This window comes from Harpegnathos saltator, unplaced genomic scaffold (genome assembly GCF_003227715.2).
Source record: "Harpegnathos saltator strain DR-91 unplaced genomic scaffold, Hsal_v8.6 scaffold302, whole genome shotgun sequence".
Taxonomy (NCBI): domain Eukaryota; kingdom Metazoa; phylum Arthropoda; class Insecta; order Hymenoptera; family Formicidae; genus Harpegnathos; species Harpegnathos saltator.
This window is the reverse complement of record NW_020230098.1, coordinates 80,432-102,575: the sequence shown is the minus strand read 5'-3', so window position 1 is coordinate 102,575 and position 22,144 is coordinate 80,432. Positions and strand designations below refer to the sequence as shown.

General features: G+C 38.9%; 1 long non-coding RNA gene across 1 annotated transcript; it reads right to left on the bottom strand.

Moving 5' to 3' along the window:
* Positions 1–13,733: 13,733 nt before the first annotated feature.
* On the bottom strand, positions 13,734–18,910 carry LOC112588826 (uncharacterized). Its single transcript, XR_003113073.1, has 4 exons — positions 17,686–18,910; positions 15,157–17,568; positions 14,655–15,051; positions 13,734–13,900 (listed from the first exon to the last, which is right to left on the bottom strand). It is a non-coding gene; the product is annotated as an uncharacterized LOC112588826 (long non-coding RNA).
* Between the last annotated feature and the right edge of the window lie 3,234 nt (positions 18,911–22,144).

The window sequence follows — 22,144 nt, the reverse complement described above, 5'->3', positions numbered from 1 at the left end:
ACATGAGGGAAAGAATGAAAGGAGTTAAAAGGAAATTGGAAATGAGGGAAAGAGAGGAAAGAAGATGGAATGTGATAATAGAGGGACTGAGGGGAGGAGAGAACGAGGCAAGGGAGAAGATGAGGGAGATATTTAAGGAGATGGGAATAATAGCAGAAGTGGAGGAAGTGAGAAAGATAGGAAGGGAGAAAAGGACAGAAGAGGGGAGGAGGATTGAGAAAATAAACAAAATGGAAGGGAAAAAGGAGATAATGATGAGAAGAGAACTAAGAGAGAAGGGCATAAAGAGTGATGATGACCTGACATGGAGGGAGAGGAAAATGAGATGGAGATTAGAGGAAATAGCGAGGGAGGAAAGGGGAAAAGGGAAAAATGTATGAGTAAAATACGGGAGAATAAGGATAGATGGAAGGTGGTGGAGGTGGAGTGAGGAGGATAACAAACTGAGGGACGAGGAGGGTGGAATATCGGGAGAGAGGGGAGAAAGGAGAGGGAGAGGAGAGAATAAGGGGAAGAACGGGGAACGGGAGAGTGCAGAGGGAAGAGGAATGGAAGGTGATGTTTTAGAACGTAGCAGGAGTGGCAAATAAGGATAAAGGTTTTTGGGAAGGAATAAAAAATGGGATGTAGTAACGATGATGGAAACGTAGATGGAGAGGAAGGATTGGGAAAGGATAAGGGAGAAATTGCCAAAGGAATTTAGATGGAAGATACAGCAGGGAAAAATAAAAAGGGAAGAGCAAAGGGGAGCATGCTAATGGGGATAAGGAGGGGGATAGAAGAGGAGGAGGACGAGGAGGAGGAAGAGGAGCAGGAAGGAAGAATAAAATGTAATATTAAGATAGGAAGGAAGAAATGGAGGATAATAGGGGTATATGTGAACAGGGACTTGGAAAGTAAGATGGATGGAATAAAAAAATGGATGGAAGAAAGGAATGAAGACAGTAGAACGATTATAGGAGGAGATTTCAACGTGAGAACGGGAGAGGAAGGGGGATGGAGGGAAAGTGAGGACTGGAGGGAGGAAGAAGGGAAAAGAAAATCAAAGGATAAGAGAATAAACAAAGAAGGGAAAAGATTGGTGCAGATAATAGAAGAGAGAGGATGGGCGATACTGAATGCGGGAATGAAAGGGGATGAGGAATGGGAGTTTACATACACAGGGCGAAGAGGAGAGACGGTAATAGATTACATATTGGGGAATAGGGAGGTAATAGAATAGTAAGGATGGAAATCGGAGAGGAAATAGAATCGGATCATCATTCTGTAAGGGTTTGGATAAAAAGAGAGGAGGGAGGGAGGAGGATGAAGAGGAAGAGAGAAGAAAGAATGAGCAGAGGGAAATGGGACGAGGAAGGAAGGAAGGGGTTCAGGGAGGATCTAGGAAGGAAACAGTGGGGGAGGGGGGATAGGGGAGGAATTAGAAGCGGTAAATGATAGGATAAGGAGAGTGCTGAGAAGCAGGGAAGGGAGAGCGAAGAGGAAAGGGGATGGAAAGGGGTGGTGGGATGAAGAATGTAGAGGAAAGAAGAGGGAAGTAAGAGGAATACTAAGAAGCTGGAGGGCCAGAAGGGGGGGGGCAGGAAAGGGTATAGAAAAAAAAGAAAGAATACGAGGAGTTATGTGATAGAAAGAAAAATGAAAGGAGGGAAAGAATGGAAAGAGAAATAGAAGGACAGAAGGGGGTGTGTGGGAGATTGTTAAAAAGGAGAGGAAGAGGAGAAGGAGAATAGAAGAGAAGATCGGGATGGAGAAGTGGAAGGAGCATTTCATGGGAATACTGGAAGGAGTAGAGAGGAAGGTGAGAATAGGAGAGGGGGGAAGAAGGAAGGAGGATGGGGAGCAGGAGATAGGAAGAGAAGAAGTGAAGCGGGTCATAGGGAAGATAAAGGACGGAAAAGCGATGGGAAGGGACGGGATACCAAGCGAGGTATGGAGATATGGAGGAGAGGAGGTAGAAAGATGGGCGTGGTAGGTATGTAGGAGGGTGGGATGGCCGGAAGAGTGGAATGAGGGAGTAATAGTACCGGTGGTGAAGAAAGGAACAGGAGAAAAGGTGTCAGAGGGGTGACGATTATGACGGCATTGTATAAGGTGTATGCGACGATAATGGCGGACAGGCTTAGGGAGGAAGTTGAAGGAAAAAGGATACTGTCGAGAAGTCAGGCGGGATTCAGAAAGGGGATGGGTGCAATGGACCAGGTGTACGTGATAAATTATCTGGTAAACAGACAACTGGGAAGGAAAGATGGCAAGTTGACGGCGATTTTCGTGGACCTGAAGGTGGCATTTGATTCGGTGGTTAGGGGGAAGCTGATAAAGGTGATGAGGGAGAGAGGGGTGAAGAAGGGATTAGTAGAGTGGAGGAAATGATGAGGGAAGTGAAGAGTAGGGTGAGGATAAAGAAGATGGTGAGGAAAGAATTCTGGACGGCGAGAGGAGTAAGGCAAGGGTGTCCATTAAGTCCAGTGCTGTTTAATATTTTGTTAGCGGATCTAGAGGAGAAAATAGCAAAGGGGAGATGGGGAGGAGTGAGAGTTGGGAGGGAGTGTACACATTGTCATATGCGGAGTGATGTTGGCGGAAGAGGAACAGGAGATGAGGACGATGTTGAACAGACTGGAGGGATATTTAGAAGGAAAGGGGTTAGAATTGAATATTGAGAAGACAAAGGTAATGAGATTTAGGAAGGGAGGTGGCAGAAGGGTGAAAAGGGAATGGAGGTGGAAGGGCAAGAGGTTAGAGGAAGTAAAAAAATATAAATATTTGGGATATATGATATAAAGCAATGGAGGACAGGAGGCACAGATTAAGGAGAGGGTCAGGAAGGCAGCGGTGGTGATGAGGGAGATATGGAGTATAGGGAAGAGAATATGGGGAAAAGATTGGAGAAGAAGAATTTGGCTTTTCGACAAGTTGGTATGGACGGTGATGTGGTACGGAGCAGAAGTATGGGGATGGAAAGAGAGGAAGGAAATGGAAGGGTTACAGGAAAAGTTTGTAAGGTGGACAATGGGGGTGGAGTGGAATACGCCTGGGTATATGATAATGTAAGAGATAGGAAGAGAGAAGTTGAGGGGAAGAGCAGGAAAAGCGGCATGGAAGATGGAGAAGAGGCTATAGGAGGGGAGGGGAGGGGAGGTGGCGAGAAGCTGCTGGCAGGAGATGAAGGAGAGATGGAGGAGGGGGAAGTGGTGGGGAGATGGGAGCAGGAGAGCGAGGGGTTTTGGAAGGGAAGGGGAATGGGAGAAACAGGACAGGGGGAAGGAGAATACGAGGAAGTGGAGGAGAGAGATAGGGAAGCACAGAGGGAAGAAAGATGGGAGAGGATAAGAAGCTCAAAATATAATAAATGGTGTAGGTACGTGAAGGAGAAGGGGATACCGGCATATCTAGATAAGAGGTGGGCAGAGAAAAGATGGAAGAGGGTAATAAGGTTCAGGATGGGAAACGAGATGAGGAAGGGGAGATATTGGGAGGAGAAGAGGAAGTGTAAGATGTGTGGTAGAGGAGAAGAAACGTGGGAGCATGTGTGGGAGGAATGCACGAGATGGGGGAGGGAGGGGGAGAGGACTGGAGGACGTGGTGAGAACGATACTGGGAGGGGGAGTGTTGGATGAGGGGGTGGAAGAGTGGAGGAGAGGAGGGGGGCACGGGGACAAGGGGGGTCTGGAATGGATGAAGAGGAATGGAATGCGTGTGAGGAAATGGAAGTCGAAATTTAGGGTTAAGAGAAGTAGAGATAAGAAGCGATTTAGTAATAAGATAGTTATAAGTTAGTATTAAATTAGGATAAGGGGGGGGTGAGGGGGAGCGAGCGAGCGGAATAGAATTAAGTTAGAAGTAAGGAGGAGAGAGTGGAGTTTGCAACCCGATGAGAGAAACAATAAAGCATACATATATAATAGCTATATGTCAACATTGCATAATCACAAAAGAGTGGGAAAATCTATTCAATTTAAAATTGATTCACAACTGCTTAAAATAATTTGGATTATTCATTTGTACACCTAATAGTAACAGGGTTATAGTGGATTCTTCAAGAAAAAAGGGGTTTTTGTGAATTTTGTCCTATTTTTTGAGTTTTATGAGAAACTCTGACCCGATGGGCCAATTCTGATGGCAGATTCGGATTCAGCGGGTAAAAATACATAGGGATATATGGGACTAGTCACCAGATCAAGAAATTTTTTTCTTTGTGTGGCTGTGTTGTTATAAAGTTAATATGTAATATTAAACAATAAATGAATGACAATAATCATAAATGATAATACGCACTGTTATAAAAACGACTTATTCAAAGTTATGAAGTTTTTTCCGCATCTCCATATACAGTGCACCACTGTGCGGTGCGGCTAATGAGAGGTGGCACTTGAGGGACCAATTAATCGACCCGGCACCGGCAAGGATCAAGTGTGTGATCGACGCGAGATCTATTATTGCGAGAGCTGTCGTGTCCGGATTCGCGACCCCGAGCCATCCAGTCAACAACACGCAAATCCAGAAAAGCGATTGCATGCGCGCGTGTATGTGTCGGGAAAGAGCAAGAGAGCGGAAGGCGACCTTTGGAACGCCGCTCACCTTTAGGCCAAAGGATCTGTCGGAGAAACCGGAGAGCGTGAGTGGCTACTTCCTTCCATTCGGGCAGGCTGATGATGATAAGTTTGTTTCATGAATGAGTCTCGCAGAGACTTGCGTTATCGTGCGCATCGAGGCTGTTTCGTGTACCGACGTGTACCGACATGCGTCCACGCGGCCTCATATCGCATTAGCTCTGCGCCGTTTGTGCCGTATTATTAGGTGCGCAACTAAGTTCTCGCTGTTTTTTTGATGAAAATGCAACTTTATTGTGAAAAAATGGTTACAAATGAATCATTCAAAATATTGCCCATCGCTAGCGACAACTTTTTCCCATCTTTCTGGCAGAGCTCGAATACCGTCACGGTAGAAGTGTTCGTCTTTTGAGGCTATCCACGAATCAAGCCATTTTGAGATGTCTTCGTATGAGCGGAACTGCTGATTAGCCAGACCATGTGCCATCGAACGGAACAAGTAATAATCGGACGGCGCAATATCTGGGGAATATGGCGGGTGGAGTAGGACTTCCCATTTGAGCGTTTCTAAGTAGGTTTTATCGGGTTTGGCAACGTGAGGCCGAGCGTTGTCATGCTGTAGAATCACTTTTTCGTGCCTCTGCTCGTATTGTGGCCGCTTTTCGCGCAATGCTCGGCTCAATCGCATCAATTGAGTTCGATACCGTTCCCCAATGATTGTTTCGTTCGGTTTCAACAGCTCATAATAAATAACACCGCCCTGGTCTCACCAAATACACAGCAAAACCTTCGCAGCGTGAATATTCGGCCGAGCCGACGACGTAGAAGCATGACCGGGCAGTCCCCATGATTTTGTTCTCTTTGGGTTGCTGTAATGAATCCATTTTTCATCACCCGTAACGATGCGATGAAGAAAACCCTTCCTTTTTTGCCGCTGGAGCAGTTGTTCACAGGCGAAAAAACGACGCTCAACATCTCTTGGCTTCAAATCATAAGGAACCCAAGTTCCTTGTTTTTTAATCATTCCCAACGCATGCAATCGCTTGGAAATGGCTTGGCGGGTAACTCCTAATGCTGAAGCAAGCTCTTTTTGCGTTTGGCACGGATCCTCATCGAGCAATGCCTCCAATTCAGCGTCTTCGAAGATTTTTGGCCTTCCTTCACGCGAACGGTCGTCAACATCGAAATCACCGTCTTTGAAGCGACGGAACCAATCACGGCACGTTGTTTCACTTAGAGCAGCATCTCCGTAAACTTTTTGGAGTTCTCGATGCGCTTCAGCCGCCGTTTTCTTCGAATGAAAGAAGAAAAGCAACACTTCCCGCAAATGACGATTATTTGGCACAAAATAAGACATTTTCACACAACCAAAAGTATATGACGCAAAAACAAAATCACTAATGTGTCAAAGCGGTTTGTTTACCATATGTCTAAGCTTGGTTCATGACGTTTTGGTTATGTCACAATCGACCAGCACTTACTGGAGACATCTCTTGAAAAACAGCGGGAACTTAGTTGCGCACCTAATATATTGTATAAACTTTCGCTGTATACTGTATAACTTTCGCGTTATTGGCTCTCCTTCACATGGCCACAATAGTAACCGCGTGCGTAAATGTTCGTATTCATCTCAATTTTGATATTGATCAGGGAAAGCGAATTCGCGGCAGCAATTCGATCATTTTTTCTTTTTGGATATCACTAATCGCAAATATATTATTATTAATTGTTTTAATTTCATCTGTGTCGCTGCATTTCTTCCCACCTTACTGTTATGCCTCAGCGAACCCATGCCTCTCTGTAATGTAATGAGCTCTGTAATGAGCTGAGCGGTCGAGCTTAACGAACAATGCGTTCGGGAGATTACTCGAAGACTTTTTGGCCTTTCAGAGAAGTAAGTCCTCCGCGATTGGAGAATTTGTAAGTATCGGGTTCGACTCGTGCGGTATAATGTTGATCATATCTGCCGCTCACAAAATTAATTAAAAAATTTTTTTTGTTTGGCTAATTAGCGAATTTCTCCTTGAACGCGACGTATTTGGGTCGCACCAAACGTACTACCACCAAAGCGCGGGTGCGCGTCACAATATGTAACATAAGTTTTTCCAAGTACATAACATAAGTTTTACAAGTAAAATTTATAACTATAATAAAATTCTACGACATTGTTCTACTGTACAAAAAAAGTAATATATCAAAACAATAGCGCCAATTGAGAAACCTAATATACGGGTGTTTCAGACCAACCGGGTCACCCGATTTTTTCGTTAACACGAAATTTTAGAGAAAAATATTTCAGACAAAAGTTGTAGAGCTTCAAAGGATCTATTTACTGACGCTATGAATTTGACCTTGGGGTAACCTTGAAAAGTCCAGTCAAGATCAACATAAAAATCTTAAATGGATACCCCAATTTTTTATTACATCATCTTTTTCTAGTAATTAATTTGAACTTTTGTCTGAAACATTTTTTTATTTACCTAATATTTTTGAGATATTTAAGGAAAATTTGATAACTTTTTCAACATTTAACTCACGATATCTTGCTAACTATTTGTCAGAAGAAAAAGTGGTACTAGACTTTTTTGCTCTATTTAGTCTCAAGAATATATTGTTCCAATAGCGCCCTGAATTTGGTTAATTTAATGATTTTGAAATTTCCAAAAATCAGCAAGTTAACAAAAATCAGGGCGCTATTGTAAGAATATATTTTGAGACTAAATAGAGCAAAAAAGGTCTAGTACCACTTTTTCTTCCAACAACTAGTTAGCGAGATATCGTAAGTTAAATATTGAAAAAGTTATCAAGTTTTCCTTCAATATCTAGAAAAATATTAGGCAAATAAAAAAATATTTTAAACAAAAGTTGTTCAAATTAATTAGTGGAAATAGACGGTGTAATAAAAAATTGCGGTTTCCGTTTCAGATTTTTATGTTGATCTTGACTGGACCTTTCAAGGTTATCCCGAGGTCAAATTCAAAGCATCAGTAAATAGATCCTTTGAAGCCCTACAACTTTTATCTGAAATATTTTTCTCTAAAATGTCGCGTTAACGGAAAAATCGGGTGTCCCGGATGGTCTGAAACATCCGGTATATGGGGTGAGCAAAAAGTCCCGAACCAGTAATATCTCGAAAACCAAGCATTTTAGAAAAAAATGTTTCGAACAAAAGTTATATGGTTTCAAGGGAGACATAAAAAAATTATATTTTGTTTACAGATGGCGTCACTCGAGATACTTGTGGTGACTGCACCACCACCAGAATGCACCGATCGTCACGCCTCTGTCGGATCTCTTATGCTGCCAAGGACTACGTCACCCAGACCGAGATGTATAGTCCGTGGTGTACAACCGTCCAGTCTAACTCTCGTAACATTTAAAAATTTTTCTTATTATAAAGTTCCTACGAGCTGTGTGTAGTTGTTAATAAACAACGACATTAAACTACCTTCGAACACTTTTAATTATTGGACTAACGAGAAGTCCAAATTGGTGACCCCGACGTGATCTGACTTTCTCCGTCACACGTACCCGACGTGATTAACTTTTCCATTACACGCGCTCGAATGAATCGACAATGTCGACACAACACATGCCTCCTAAACCAAGGGCAACTCATCACAGCAATGAGCCGATACGAAGATTGCAGAAACGACGAAATAAACGAGGGACCAAGCGACAGATCTCAACGACGTCAAAATACACAGCCCTCCATGGAACAAGGTCCGGATCTCCCAGGTTATGTGAGCGATATCATAGCAGCAATACGCAAGTCGCAACCTCCGCCTTTTATAAAAGATCGGCCAGACATATGGTTCTTCTTATTAGAAAGTGAATTTAATGTCACAAGGACATGTAATGACGCAGCAAAGTTCAATGCCACCCTAAAAGCATTGGACACTGACACATTGCAACAAGTGACGGACACCCTCTACAATCCACCTGAATAAAACAAGTATGAGAGTTTAAAGCGTACAATCATACAAAGACTGTCAGATTCCAGGCAAAAGTAAATACAGCGCTTACTGAACGACCGTGCTAGTGGACAAAAAACCTTCACAACCTCTTCGAGAAATTAGGTAACTAGCACTTAGACGCAGCTGGCAGCGTCTAAGACGAAATGCTACACATACTCTGGATAAATCGTCTTCAGTCACAATCAGGCCTCTGCTCGTTTCCTACGACACACTGGATCTAAATGCTTTAGCTGAAATGACGGATCGCATCATGGATGCAAATCAGCCTAACATCATGGCGACCACTACGACACACCATCGAATGGACTCAGCACCACAATCATCTTCAACATCCATTCAGCGATTGGAACAGCGTGTAGATGAACTATAGAAGACACTGGCCATGTGCCTGAGAGAGATAACTGCAGTCAGCTCACACTCATCCTCTTCAGGACGATCTCGTTATCGCTCTCGCTCCCGTCCACGCCCCAGAACGTACGGGGATCTGCTACTATTATAAGAGATTCGGTTCAGACGCACGTAAGTGTACCACCCCTTGCAGTTTTCAACGTTAAAACCGGGGAAACTAGCTACGCTGTCTCAAGTAGAAGCGGTATTCGACGACAGCACACATCCGAATTCTCACGCACTCACCAGTCCACTCAGAGAGCTCCGCCTGCACATTCACGATAAAGGGACCAATAAGAGATTCCTAATCAACTCTGGATCAGTCGTTTCAATCATTCCAAATAGAAACCTCAGCAGCAAATACTTCACTAATTAAAATTTATGGGACCATTTCCATTATTCTGGATCTCAATCTACGCAGAAGCTTCTCTTGGTCATTCATCGTTGCTGACGTACAAGAAGCCATGGTGCACACTTTCTCACACACCACATCTGCTCATCGACCTGACAAATCAGCAGCTAATCGATTCAGTCACTAGTTTCACAACCAAAGACCATATGATTAAAACTAACTGCCACAGTGTGTCAACCATCAATCCAATAATGCCTTACGTTGAATTACTACAAGAATTTGCAAACATTACCAAGCCTCCATTTATAACGATTTTTAAAAAAATCTGATTTTTCACACAAGATCGTTACTAATGGACCACCTGTCACAGAGAGGCATCGAAGACTAGCTGGTGAAAAAACCGCTGTGGCTAGAATAGAAATTGGACTTGTTTTATAAAACAATATCATCAGACCAAGTCGCTCATGGTCCAGTCCAATTCATATAGTACGCAAAATGAATAATAGCTGGCGATTATGTGGAATTACAGAAAACTCAATGCAATTACTGTGCTGGACAAATATGCTCCATCTCACAGCTTATTTCCTTTGCTCCACGGGAAGACAATATTTTTTCATCATAGATCTGGAAAAGGTCTACTATCAAATTCCGATGCATCACGACGACATCACAAAGACAACCATCACGACTCCCTGAGGCCTATATGAATACGTAGTGATGCCATTTGGCTTGAAGAACGCTACGCAAAGTTTCCAAAAATATATCAATGCAGTTTTTCGAAGTCTGGACTTCATTTTTGTATATATAGATGACATAATGGTTATGTCGGAAACACCGCAACATCGCAAACATCTCAAGCAAGTTTTTCAACGTCTGGTGTCTCACTCTCTTTCGATTAACACCACCAAAAGCATCCTGAATAAGACCGAAGTAGAATTCTTAGGTTATTAACGAAAAAGGCTACGTACCAAATTCTCAACGAATTCACAAAATTCTGAGCTACCCTAAGCCAAAAACAGTGGTAGAACTTAAACGATTCTTAGACATGTACAACTATTACAGACACACCATTCCACGTGCTGCTCAGATGCAGATATCACTCAACGCATTCCTGGGAAAAGCAAGAAAGAACAAGACAATCATCAGTTGGACAAAAGAATCGGAAGAAGCCTTTGAACAGTGTAAAAAAGTTCTCGCAACAACCACACTCGTTGAGAATTTGGTACGTAGCTTTTTTCGTTAATAGCCTAAGAATTCTACTTCGGTTTTACCCAGGATGCTTTTGGTGGTGTTAATCGAAAGAAAGTGAGTCACCTGAAGTTGAAAAACTTGCTTGAGATGCTCGTGATGTTGCGGTGTTTCCGACATAACACAACAACTCTTGCACTCACCACGGATGCCTCCACGACAGCAATCGGCGCCTCCTTGGAACAACTAAAGAATGGCACCTGGAGACCCATTAGATTTTTCTTCAGGAATCTTAGCGACATCGAAACCCGATACAGTACGACAGAGTTGCTTGCCATTTTTGCTTCAATTAAACACTTTCAACACTTACTAGATAGCCGATCATTCATCATAAAAACAGATCACAAACCTCTCACTTTCGCTTTCAAACAAAGTTCAACAAAGCTCAACAAAGCATCAGAACGCCAATTACGCCAATTATTGGACTTCATCTCACAATTTTCTATAGATATAATCTACGTTAAAAGCGATGAAAATGTAGTCGCCGATTTATTGATGGCGCGCATTATCGCGCATCAGCGCCATCGACGTGCCCATAGTGCTGCCAAGACCATACAAGAACATCAACAAGAAGATGAGGAACTACAGAATCTGATCAAAAACTCTTCATCACTTCAATTACAATAACTCTCCATCAACTCCGATAAAATCTACTACGACATTTCATCCGGAATAGTTCGTCATTTATTCCCAGAATTCTCCGCATGACAGCTTTCAACGTCATATATGAACTTTCACATCCCAACGGCAGGACTACGTCCAAACTTTTCACAGAAAAATACGTCTGGTCCGACATCAAGAAGGATGCCATCAAATGATCAAGAGAATGTATGCCTTATCAAAGAGCAAATATCCATCGCCACACCAAGGCCGAGCCAAAACACATGAATGTTCCTGATAACAGATTCAATCATATTCACATTGACATCATAACGTTACCTGAAGTCAGAAGTTATAAATACTGTCGGACGATCATCAATCGATTCTCGAGATAGCCAACAGCCTCTCCGAGACACCATAGTAGACACTATTACATCGCTTTATTTGACAATTGAATCGCTCATTATGGTACACCTCTCACTATCACATCAGATCAAGGCAGCCACTTTGAATCAACGCTTTCCGTATCTCTAACGAAGTTCATAGGAGCAAGAAAACAGAGAACAACATTACATCATCCACAATCTAACGGCCTCGTTGAAAGATGGCATCGTACTTTAAAAACACCACTCATGTGTTCTTCAAAACCGTGGCTATTCTTTCTGCAGTACTTTTGGGACTACGCACAAACTTCAAAGAAGATCTTCAAACAACACCGGTAGACATGATCTATGGTACTTCCCTTCGAATACCTGAAGAACTTTTTGTTACATTGTGTTCTCTACGGCTCGGGCTGCCGTGCGGAAAGTCGGCTAGCGGATCAGCGCTGCGGGGCGGGCGGCCTAACTCCTGGGGCATTCTCGCAATCGGCGAGGGACACTGGTTTCTCGCGAGCGAGCGCACGGGACTCCCGCCGGCGCCCCGCGCCTGACTGGTAGCTCTGACCGCGGCCGCTATGAGGCGCAGCCCGCGATTCCACTACCCGCATGCAAGATTCGGCTGCCCGGCTATATAACCGAGCGCGCCGTGCCTGGCTTAGCCTTGTCTTTTGCGATATCATTTGCTTGGCTGTTCTCAGTGGCAAATCTGTGCTACTTCTTAGTGCGAACTGTGTCGCACTGCTGGTTACCGATGTGCTTTCTAGGCTTTCCTAGAGCGGTCGTGCTCTCATATTACATAGGATTCGAAACACCGCTCTACACACTCTGCTGGGTTGAGACAAATGGTTCGAATCTAGTCTTCTATTCTTGTGCTCACGGCGTTGCCGTGATTCAGGAACGGCTCGTCCGCCACCTCGGAACTTCGAGCTCCCTTATCCTCCAAGCTTCCGTAGGGGACTTGGGTAATCTCAGGAGTGGCGAGGCCGCCTCCCAGGAGCTGCGAGCTCCTCTTTCTTCCAAACGTCCGTAGGGGATCTTGGCAATACTAGGAGCGACTTGGTCGCCTCCTCTAGCGCTTCGAGCACTCTTTTGCACGCGTCCTCGGGACCGTGGCTGGCTGTAGGCAGTGATGGGAAATCGGTGACGGGCTAGCCAGCGAATTTCCACCACCACGCATGCACACACAGCCGACTCGGTCTATCTGTGTCGGCCACGCGCTCGGCAATCATCGGCGCGCCGAGCGAGAGAGAGAATATCATTCCCTGTTTCTCGCTCTCGTGTTCGCTCAGCGACATGAGCGAGAATATCTTTCCTTCTTTCTCGCTCTCGTGTTCGCTTGGCGACATGAGCAAGAATATCTTTCTTTCTTTCTCACTCTCGTTCTCGCTCAGCGACGCGAGTTAGGCTGATTCTTTCTCGGTTATAATCTGAGTCGCGGGCGCGACTATGACGATACTGAGAACTTTTTCCTATTTGGCGCGCCGAAATTATTATGATTATATTATTATTAATAATATTGTTGTTTATAATAATAATATTAATAATATTCCGCGCCGAAAATGAAATATATTTCATTAATTATTTTGCTGAGACGGACAGGTTCATGGATTTGATTATTGTTGGGAATTGTTTAATAATATTTGAAGAATAATTTTAAATTGTGCAAAGATGTAGAATAAAATATGGAAAAGAATTGTAACAAAGTCAAGAAGGTACGAAATAAAACCTTCTTGCTTTCATTACAATATCCTCTGAATTAACAAATACGCTTCAAACAGTATTAAACAATCCCCAAAAACAATTACATCCGTAAAATCTTCTGTCTGATCGAAAAAGAATTCATAAAATGTGTCTGTTTCGCCGCGCTAAATGAGAAAACCCTCAGAACAATATTATATTTAAAATGATGTACAGTGCATTAATAAATATGGAGTCTAATAAAAATGTAATTTATTTGCCTATTATAATATCTTCGAATGTATTCACTTGTTTGTGCAAAACGGTTTTCCCATATATTTTCGATGCAATGTCGAACAGCGTAACTGTTAGTCCAATGAACCTGTTTAAGAGAAATAAATGGACCATTGGCAGCGCTCTAAGTTCAGTGTTCAGTGCATCACTCAATAAAAATATAATAATACTATGTTTGTATTAAAATGGCACGAAGTTTAACGAATTGTTTGTGAAAAATCACCGTAAATGGATGAAAAACCGTATACAGTTATAGCGTACAGTTTAGAAAACTCACTCTTTGCCAGCAATGTGGTGTCACGACGTGAAACGTGAATGTATGTAAGTTAGTCCTTTTTGAGGTCAATAGATTTAACTAATTTACCCCGGGACGGACTGGTTTGTGTGAATTATGTTTTAACTCGGAACGAAGAAGGATCTTTAGGATTTAATCTGAGGAGACAAATATTTAAGTATCAAACCTTTAATTGTTACCTTTTACAATTGAGAGTCAATAGATCAGCGTTTTAAGAATGTTTTTTATGTGTGTTATAGTCATGAAATACAAGAATGTGTAAGTGAATGAATGGTATGGAACGAATCTTTCTGAATGAATGAACGACAACCGAATCAATGAATCAATCATGCCCACTGGTCTGCGCGTCGCTTTTTATAGGCAGGTGGTGAGATACCCCCGCGCGAGTTCTTACCACCTTTTTAGTAGTAGGGGAAGGATGTTTTCCATGATATAAGAGTGATAATCAATAATCATGGTTATGATATTTGTTATCTACCCATTGTTCTTTATCTCTTCTCCGATGAAGAAGCATTCGGTGTTGTATTTATTACGTCTAGACTGAGGATCAATTGGCCAAAATATCCGGTCTAAACGTTATTGTCGAATTGATTTTATGATTGAATTTATATTGTTTAAAGTTAAATATTGTTTAAAGTTACGTGGACGTAACACTTTCCCCCTTAAGTCATGCGTGGTGAGTCAACAATGAAACCACGTATGAGCGCAATGAATGAAAATGATCGATAACAATGAAACCTCGTATGAGCGCAATGAATGAAAATGATTGAAAATTAAAATTATTTGGTGAAAATTAAAATTATTTGATGCATTTGAAAATTAAATTTATTTGATCCATTCACTTATTTGTTTGTTTTTTTTTTTAATATCTTTTATATACTTGTATCTCACCTTCTAATGCTAATATGTCGGGATCTAATACAAATTCTTCAATACATTCGCGACATTGTCTGGCGGCACTGTTTCTTCTCATAATTGTTTTTTTGCACTTATGGCATTTATAAGCTATTGTTCTGTCTAATAATACCACAACGTGTAGGGTATGTTTCGTTTCTAGTAATTTGTAATGTTCTGGTTGTCCTAGTTGATTATAGCATTCCTCACACAGTTTTGTTTTCGGGTGTTCCTTGCATATGTATACTTTTTCTTCATTATTGAGTTGTTTAATACATATGCTAGCTATTAATAGAGCATATGTGTCAATATGTTCGATTGGTAGGATCCCATCAATAGGCCCATAATATTCATTGAAATCCTTATTTTCTTGTCCAGATGGGATCTTCATAATCTAATGTTTGTGAAATTGTAAATTTAATTTAACTAATTTTGGAAGAAAAAAAAAAAGGAACGCGTGCTTACTATAATGTGAGTATGTTTAAAATGTTTTACTTACTTGGATTAAAGTTTCTGTTTCCTTTACACGAAATAGTTTTAACTGTTTTAACTTTTTTAACTGTTTTAACTGTTTTAACTGTTTTAACTGTTTTAACTGTTAGTGCTGTCTTTTTGCTGCTAGCGACTGCTTGGGCTGTCGAGCGTTGACTGAGAGGAACCGATTGACTGTGACTGGAGGGTTTATGTTTTGGCTATGTGATACCAGAATGAAAGAGTACCCTTACACGTGATAACATGCTTTCGTTTTATCCTTTGAATTCTAAACTTTATTTAAGTTAATTTAAGATTTCTCTCTTTCTCTCTTTTTTTTATATCCTAGGATATATATTAGAGCAAGAGGGTTCGTTGCGGATTGTTTCTTGCATGCTAACATTTTGTAAATTATCATTTATATTTTCTGTGTTTATAGGTTGTATATTGATGCTAGTATTTGTATTAGGTGTCTGTGTTAGTGCCACTGTTAAATGTCTCTTGTTTGATTGTTCTGAAGGAATTTCATTTGGTCCAGAATTTTCCTCATTTTGTTTTTCTAATGATGGTCTATTTTCTTCTCGTGGTACAATTCGCTTACCAAGATGCAGTAGTAGATTTGTTACTGAGTCCCAAATTGCTCCAATTAAATATATTGACCATCCATAGATTGAGTGAATAGCATATCCATGAATAACTGTGTCAATTATTAATTTGATTGCTCGTAGGCAGAAGTAGAGTCCGATTATTCCTGCGCTGGCGTTTCCAAAAATGATGAATGCTCCCCAGATTTTTTCCCAAGTACTGCTAACAATTTTTCTTATTGTTGCTTCATCCAACAGGTGTGATAGAGAGATGCCTTGTTGTTCGGTTTGTTTGCCTTGAACTCCTCGTGCCATTGTGTTTAAAATTCCTCCTTTTTCAGCTAGGAACATGATATAATCCCTTAAGTTTTCTAAATCTTTACTACTATAAATTCCGCTTATCGCCAAAGATCCAGGATTTTTATATTGCCACGTTGGTTGTGTCATAGGTTTAATTTTGGTTGGTGGTACTGCCAGTTCTGGAGTTGGTGAAATTCGGTACCATGCGTCAGTTAAAAAGTATAATGGTGGTATTATTTTATTGCACGTGATTTGTGTTCCTGTTTGTAGTAGGATATGTGTTCTTGGAGCCATAAAATATGTTTCGTTTCCTTTAAATACTGGTAACTAATGATAACATTTATCGGTATATCGGATGGTTACTTCCACTGGGGTGCATTTAATTATATATACTGCTTCTCCTGATATTGTTGCCATATAACCAGGCCCTTTCATGAATTGGTAAGCGAATTCGTCAGGTGAATGTATCGCTATGCTGAGTGCGTTCTTGATTATTTGTTGTTCCAGATTGCAACGTTGTTGGAGTATGTCTCTGTATAAGTATTTAATTTGTGTGCGTATATGTTTTTCCACATAAACAAATTTTGAATTTATATAAGCAAACATGTCAACGTTTTCGATGATTTTTCGTCTTTTTTGAGCAAATGAATCTCCCTTTTTAGTTTCAAGAATTAATAATTTTGGATGTTCCGTTTTGATTAAGTTATATCCGCAAAGAACCTCTTCACCCGTTTTTGTCAAGGCAAATGTCACATCTTCTGTAGATAACGAATATACAATTGTTAATTTTTCATTTACAGGATCCATAATTTTTTCCGCCTTGCCTTCATATAATAAATCATAATGATTAAATTTACAGAAATCATGTGGTATGCTTTCCCAAAAATTACTTTTTCCTTCAATATCTGAACATCTTTTGTCCGAATATTGACATTTTGTTCCAGAATTTAAATGGATTTGGTTGGTTTCAAGATTTATTGGTGCATTATATGATTGTAAAGTTATTATTATTGTTCCTTGTACTATCACGTTTTGCCAAGTTCCATAATCTGAATATTGATAATATCTGAATATTGTGCACCAAAACATTGTCCATCTGTAGTTACTGCAAAACATTGTCCATCTGTAGATCCAGCAAAAGTTATCGAACGTGAAATAGTATGATTTTGTTTTAATCCATTTATAATATGGTTAGAGTCCCAAATTAATGTTCCAGTCTCATGCATATTTTTACATTGGTCAAAAGATGTTTCCGTTATATATGTTGCTTGTGAATTTGTTACTGTAGAGATATGGGAATGCATTCCGCAATAATATATAGTTCTTGATATTAATATTTTACATTGTATCACTTTTATAGTATCAAATCTTGAAAGTTGAAGTAATTGTATGTATGTGTTATCTATCTGTGGTTCAGTTAATGGAATATTACATTCTTCTATGTCTATTAGTGATAACGCAGTGACATTTAAATTGGGTGATCCGCAGTCGTATCCAGTTAAAGTATCCATTTCTTGTACGCAGATAATCACTGTCAAGAAAATTACGATTTTCATCTACAAAATACAATTTTATTAATTCTTATATATCTATTATATATATTTATTATATTATATATATTATATATACTTATTTTCTTATGTTATTTCTATGTTAATATTATATTTATTTACTTTCGAGCTGGGAGGTTGCAGATGTTGCGCAGTACAAGTCCAACCTCCCTATTGCTACTTAGTCACAATTCTAGACTTCCTGATTTTGTTTGGATGGACAATTCTTGATTTTCCTTTAAATAGAAGTTTAATATTACCGTTGGGTAAAATATCTATTATCATGTGGGGTCCGGAATATTGATCTCCAAGTTTTCCTCGTTTTGGTTCACATAAGAGAAAAACTTGGTCATTAATTTGAAATTCTTGTGGATTTAATTTTTGATCGTAATATCTTTTTGATTTAAATTTTGAAGCTATTAAACATTCTCTTGCCAATTTTTGAAGATCATGAATATTTGTTATTAATTTGCTTAAATAATCATCATATGTTTTTTCTTCTTCTTGATCATTATTGACTTCACTGGATGGTTGTCTGGCAATTTTTCTAAACACCAACTCATATGGAGTATATCCAGTTGATTCATGTTTACTTGTGTTATATGAAAATGTAGCGTATTCTAATAATTCGTCGCATTCTGTGAATTTATCTACATATTGTTTCAAATATTCAATTAATACTAAATGTGATCTTTCTAAAGCTCCATTTGCTTGTGGATAAAATGCTGTAGTTCTGTATTGTTTAATTCTAAATTTTTTTGCAAATCTCTTCATTAAATTACTCATGAAATTACTTCCTTGATCCGTTAATACAGCTTTAGGAGCACCAAAGATACAAATGAAATTTTTTAATAATGCATTCGCCACATTCGTTGCAGAAATAGATTTTAAAGGAATAGCAAGGGAAAATTTTGTTAAATGATCTTGGACTGTTAGGATATAAAGATTTCCTTGGGTGGTTTCAGGTAACGGTCCAACTATATCCATTGATATTTTTTCAAATGATGAATATGGTGTGTCTGTTATTGTCATTGGTTGTTTTGTTTTTACTCGGACTAACTTTTTGATTTGACATTGTAAACATTGTTTGATGTAATTTTGAATTTCCAATTTGAGATTTTCCCAATAAAAATTTTGTCTAATTCTGTTATAAGTCTTTGTTACTCCTTTATGTCCTCCTATTGTTGATGAATGAGCTTCTTCAATTATATCTTTTCTCCTTTTTATTTCAGGAATTTTGACTAGTCCATGACAAATTATTAGTTTAATTGAAAATCCAATTATTGCTTTTCGAATTTCATTAAAAATTTGTTCCCATTTATAGTTATCCAATTGTGATGTTTTTGTAATATTTATTATTTTTATAGAATTTTTCGTTATAGCTTATCTCGTAATTTAATTGATAAATTTTGTAATATTTCATCAGTTATTTTTTCCTGAACATTATTTTTACATATGAATATTAAATGTATTTTATTTCCCCTTTTATTTATAATTAAATCTCCGGGTTTTGTTTTCCTTATTTGTGGAATTAAATTTTGAGATCGGAGTTCTTTAGCTCCTTGATCACAAGGTTCTCTGTCTACCGTTAAGAAATATAAATAATTATCCTTTCTCATAAATATTTGATCACGACTATTAATGATATTTTGTTTTTGAGTCCGTATAAATATTTGGTTATTAATTAATTCATCTGTTTCGCAGCCTAATTCATTAAACGTTTTATCGATGTCTTGTTCATTATTTTCTTGTTCATCATCGTTGCTTTCTTCTTCGTCTTCATCATCTTCTTCTTTTTCACTATTATATTCCTCAAACTGGTCTTGATTAATTGTTTCTTTCTCAATTGTTGAATCTGGTTTATCTGATTTAAATTGATCATCTTGATATCTTATTAAATTGTCAAGTATTTGTAAAAGATTTTGTGGTATGTCTATCAAATGGGAAAAATTTGGATTATTTAAGTCATTATTTTGTTCTGCTGGTTCCTCATTTATTTCTGAAGTTTCTGTATTCTGATTAAAATATTCTTCTGAAATTAAAGGCTCTATTTGATTATTTAATTGTTCCTGATTGTCTGTTTCATTATTATGTATTTCTGCCTGAACTATATGTCTTGTGAATGGTGGTTCGTTTAATTTCCTTTTTGTAAATGGAAAGCTTTCTCCTTCTGATTTTTTTGAGTTACGTGTTGTCATATGTTTCATCTCAGGTTCTGGTTCCTCAATCATTGAGCCTGTCCGTGGTGAATTTTTCAGTGGTCTTGGATTTGCATTTCTTTGCCTTGATTCTTCGTCGGATGAACATTCTTGTATTTCATCGTACATAGGATTCATAGGATAAACAGGTCTGGGAGGATTTCGAGATAGAGCGTCAGCATTTAAATTGACTTTTCCTGGTTTATATATTATTTCATAATTATATTCAGCTAATTTAATTCTCCATCTTATTAAACGTGAACTTGGGTCTTTTACTTTATTTAACCAAGTCAATGGTTTATGATCAGTTACCAAAATGAATTTTTTTCCGTAAAGATAAGGTCGAAAATGTTGCACAGCATATATAATTGCTAATAGTTCTTTTTCTATTGTTGAATAATTTTTCTCTGCGTCATTTAATACTCGTGAGGCATAGCTTATTGGTCGATCTTTTCCTATTTGTCCCTGACTTAAGACCGCACCTATTGCTGTTCCTGACGCATCTGTTGTTAAAAGGAAGGGTTTGGTAAAATCAGAATATTGCAATACTGGTTCTTGACAAAGAGCGTTTTTTAATAATTCAAATGAATTTTGTTCCTTTCCTTTCCATTTGTATTCAACTTCTTTTTTTAACAAATTGGTTAATGGTTTAGCGATTTTTGAAAATCCTTCTATAAATCTTCGATAATACCCAGCTAGACCAAGAAATTGTTTAATATTTTTGACATTTTGTAGAACTGGAAAGTTTTTAACGGCTTCCACTTTTGTTGGGTCTAGGCGAACCCCTTCTTCTCCAATTATATGTCCTAAATAAATTACTTCTTTTCGTAGAAATTCACATTTGTCTGGTTGTAATTTCAAATTTGCCTTTCGTAGTCGGTCGATTAATTTTTCAAATTTTATTGCATGTTCTGTTAATGAACTTGAATATAATACTATGTCATCTAAATATACAAAAATTTCATTTCCCTGCATTCCGCTAAGTATTATATCCATTAGTCGCTGAAAAGTTGCAGGTGCATTTTTAAGTCCAAAAGGCATTCTATCAAACTCGTAATGACCATGTGGGGTCGAAAAAGCAGTTTTATGACTATCATTTGGATGCATTCGTATTTGGTGAAAGCCTGAGGCAAGGTCAAATACCGAAAAATATTTAGCTCCTCCTAATTGGTCAAGTATCTCTGTTATATTTGGAAGAGGATATGCGTCGCTTATCGTCTTGTCGTTTAGTTTACAGAAATCTAACACCATTCTCCAGCGTTTATGACCGTCCGCGCCTGCCCTTTTAGGTACTATCCACACTGGCGTATTATATGGTGAATTAGATGGTTTAATTATTTCTTGACTTAAAAGTTCATCAACTTGTTTATTTATTTCTTCCTTTTGGATTACTGGAAACCGATATTGTCTTGTATTTATTGGTGCTTCGTCTGTGGTTACTATTCGATGTTGTAATGCATTTGTATGTTCTAGCTTTTCTCCGGGTAGATGAAAACAATCGGCACCCTTTTCAATTAAATTTTCAATGTGTTCTCGCTCTTCATTATTTAGATGTTTTAGATTTAGTAATTCAATTATTTTGCCTTTTCTAATGTCATGTTGTATTTAGTAGCAAGAATTTATATTTTCATCTGAGTTAGGAATTTCTTTTTGTCTCTAAGATTGAGTGTAATTCTGATTCTTGAGTTTGATTATTTTTTATTTCGAATTCACACACTTTTATTGTTGGTACATATATTTTGTGATCTTCTTCTGTAGTATTTATGGCTTTCAGATATGCTTTCCCGTTTTGAACTGTAACTAGGGCATTACCTAAATAAATTCCTTTGCTTACAGTTAGTTGTGGTACATATCCTTCTTTTAAATCAGGATTAGCAATGTTTATATGAATTTGAGAAATTGATCTTGCAGGAATTGTTAAAGTTTCTTCTAGATCTTCTTTGGGCTCAAATGGTATAACAATGTTGTCCCATTCTAGACGATTTTCTTGATAATTGACATTAACTTGGAATTGCTTAAAAAAGTCTGATCCTAAGATCCCATCCTGCGATATAGGAAAGTTATCTTCCACTAAATGAAAAGAGACTGGACATCCTAAGATATCTATCAGTGCCAGCCCTAAGGTGGTCACGTGATGTGTCGTAATTCCACTCAGTTTTAGAATTTTATTCCTATTTACCCAGATGTCTGATTCTAAGCAACTTTGTTTAATTAAGTTCGGCCCTGATCCACTGTCTACAAGAAACTTTAAGTCCCCCTTTAAGTGTGTGCCTGCTAGTTTTACTGTTGGTACTTCTTCTATCTTTGCCAAATTTACTGTTCTAAATTTTACGTAGTTTCCTCTGCGGTAATTACTCGTGAGGGGCGCGTATTCGTTCTTCCCG